This window comes from Belonocnema kinseyi, chromosome 10 (assembly GCF_010883055.1).
Source record: "Belonocnema kinseyi isolate 2016_QV_RU_SX_M_011 chromosome 10, B_treatae_v1, whole genome shotgun sequence".
Classification (NCBI taxonomy): Eukaryota; Metazoa; Arthropoda; class Insecta; order Hymenoptera; family Cynipidae; genus Belonocnema; species Belonocnema kinseyi.
The window spans coordinates 70,089,017-70,092,183 of record NC_046666.1 but is presented as its reverse complement, the minus strand read 5'-3'; the positions used below and the strand labels follow the sequence as shown (position 1 = coordinate 70,092,183).

General features: G+C 29.6%; 1 long non-coding RNA gene across 1 annotated transcript; it reads left to right on the top strand.

The window, feature by feature from the left end:
* Positions 1-174: 174 nt before the first annotated feature.
* On the top strand, positions 175-3,094 carry LOC117182076. Its single transcript, XR_004468262.1, has 3 exons — positions 175-404; positions 2,348-2,593; positions 2,799-3,094. It is a non-coding gene; the product is annotated as an uncharacterized LOC117182076 (long non-coding RNA).
* The last annotated feature ends 73 nt before the right edge of the window (positions 3,095-3,167 follow it).

The window sequence follows — 3,167 nt, the reverse complement described above, 5'->3', positions numbered from 1 at the left end:
ACAATACGCCAATTAGCACAAATAGTAAGTTCCGACAGTGCCTACAAGTGTGCCTACTGGCCGCTAGATGGCAATACCGGTTTCATATGTATACACCTGGTACCATTCCGGCCTGTTTGTAAAGTCATATCTTTGCATAAAGTTAAGTATGCAATTAAAATATTTTAGAAGACTCAAAAGGCTGATCTCAAAAGTCAAAAGATGTGAAAAAGTTCAGGATTTCCTTTCTAAAATAATGAGGAAAACATTGGTATGAATTCAAGAGACAAAAGGTAAAAAAGTCCAGACAAAGAGCGTTTTTTCTACTGGATCGTATATCACAAATCTGGGAGAATGGAGAGTCATAAGTCACCCAGGATTATTGGTTGACTTTTCTTTCAGCAAGTAACCTGCATTTCGAATCTGTAAGCTATATAAATGGTTGTCTGAGAAAACCTATAGGATAATATAGTGCTTTGTAAAACGATAGATTATACCTTTCATCCAAAATTACCAACAAAACAGTCGCTGATTTTGATCTTATAAAAGTCAAAATATTTCCTTGAAATAAGCACAACTCGAAATAAAAATATCCTTGAAATTTTTTGTCACGCGAGGCATTTATTAGAAATAAGAAAATTTATTAAATTAAAAAGAATATGAAATGGGGCAGTTCAAACACTATACACGCTATTTTCAGAACTATTTCCACCTCTCTCCTTCTTCATCAAATATCATTGTCACCCCCGGGTGACATCACAAACACAACCCCCCTCTTTCCTTTAGGACAAAATTTCGTCTTTAATTAAAATTAATAAACGTCTAAAATAAACAGCACAGCATACAAATATAATATTTTAACATACTTTACAGCCCAAAATGTTATTAAAACACGAGAAACTGGGTCATTTTTCAGGAAAATACGAGAAAAAGAGGAAAGTAAATTCTTTTAAGTAAAATTAATGTGTAATTACTATATATGTATTAAATTCAATATAAAATACTCGAGATTTCAAACCCTTATATAGTGGAATGTTTTAGAAAACAGTGGACTTTTAAACCCGAAAAAACAGTTTTGAATTTTTGAACATAGAAGACGAAAACTTTAACTATATTTAACCAAAAAAGATGAATCATCAAACAAATATGTAGTACTTGCTGATATTTCTACCAGAAAATATTTGAATTTCAAATAAAATAAGTAGTATTAAAACCAAAAACACGAATTGTCAACATAATAGTTCAATTCTCAACTACTATAGTCAAGTTTTATCCAAACATCTACACTTTTACCCCAAAAAGATAACATTTCTACCAAAACAGAATAATTTGCAACGAAGACAAATTTTTTACTCAAGAGAGAAAAAAATGTCATACGCATAGTAAAATTTCCAATCCAAAAAGATGTATTCTCTACAAAACGGTTTAATTTTCTATGCAAAATTATATGCATTTTTCACAAAAAAAAGGCTATTTTCAACCTAACAGTTTAATTTTCTACAAAACAGTGAAAGTTTCAACCTGAAAATACGCATTCATAACAAAGAATTTAATTTTTCAGACAAATAGTTGGGTTTGAATTTCAGTTTGGATCTTGAACTAACAAAATAATTTTTCAACGATATATTTGAACTTTCAATCAAGAAATTGAATTTTCAATTAATAAAACTAACTATTACATTTAAAAAAAAATCAACACAATAAATCATTTTGTAAACAAAAACCATTAATTTTAAACCAGAAAATAAGTAATTAAATTTACAGCTTGAAAGATTAATTTTCAAATAACTAAATTATATTATATTATGTTATATATAATTTATTATATTAATTTAAAAATTTAAATTATTTATTTTGTATATTAAATATTATACTATATTATTATAGAACAAATTTTCAACCAAATGGGATGAATTCTAAACAAAAAATGTAATAGTAGACTTTTCAATTAAAGAGAATTAACTTTTAACGAGAAATGGTTGTATTTTCTTATCAGGTTATCTATCCACTCAGATCAACGAGAATAAGAGTAAGTTTCTCGTAAACAGGAGAAAAATGAGGAAATCTCGAAAAAAGGAGGAAAGAGGGGAATAGGGGATAGAGTATCATGATATTAAGATTTTTTACTTTTGAAACAATATCACTAATTTTTATTATTTCAAAAATTTCAAAACATTATTATTATTATTACTATATTATGCAAGTATGATGTAGTTTTTCAACGGTCTCTAGAATAATGTATTAACAAAATTACAATTAATTTATTTATTAATAACACATTCCCATAGAATCAATTCATTTTTCGATATACCGAAAATGCACACATTTAACTCCCGATAAAAGGACAATTTTGAGCTTTGTTTTGCAGCGGCCTTTAGCCAATATCGGTCTATCCAAACGAAAACAGACAGGTCCGTGTGAAAGTTTCTGTTGAATTTGGACGCATGCTAACAGCTTACGCAACCTGACGAAACTAAAATGCTGAAAGTGGGGTCCTTATGCGGCTTGTCACGCTTGAGTGATCCCCGCATCTCTAGGTCCCGCATATTCCCTCACCACGAAACTGCCAATGATATTTATTCTCGGAATAACGTAAACCGAGGGTACTTATATCGTGAGTTGAGTGTATTCTTTGTAAATGTAAGGAACTGGGCAGCATCGTCCAGTTCACATTCATCGCTATGTATAAAGTTAATAAGACATGGAAATTATGTGTTTTTTTTTTATTTATATCGTGCTTCATATTATTGTTCATCAGATTCTCATATTCATTAATTTGTTGTAATAAGACAATAACTATATAATTGAATTATTTCCAGGAAACTGAATTTCGACGAGGCAGGTTTTTTCTTATAAAAATAGAAACATCTTAGGATAGAAAAAATTTGATGGTTCATTTTGTGGGAATCTAAAGCATTAACAAAACAACATTTGAACGTATGTAGTAAGAAATAAAAGATTTTTTGAATGAAAATTAGTGCTACGTGCGGACCAGTGCGGACTGGTGCGGACTGGTGCGGACTATACGAACCGAATAAATAAGAATATCTACTTGACTGGCCGTTGAAAATAAACTTGAATCTGCACACGTTTTGCATTTACGACTGTATCGTTCGATCGAATTATTATTATTGACTGAATTTATGGTAGACTTACTATCCAAGTATCAATAAAATATTTTATTTTTA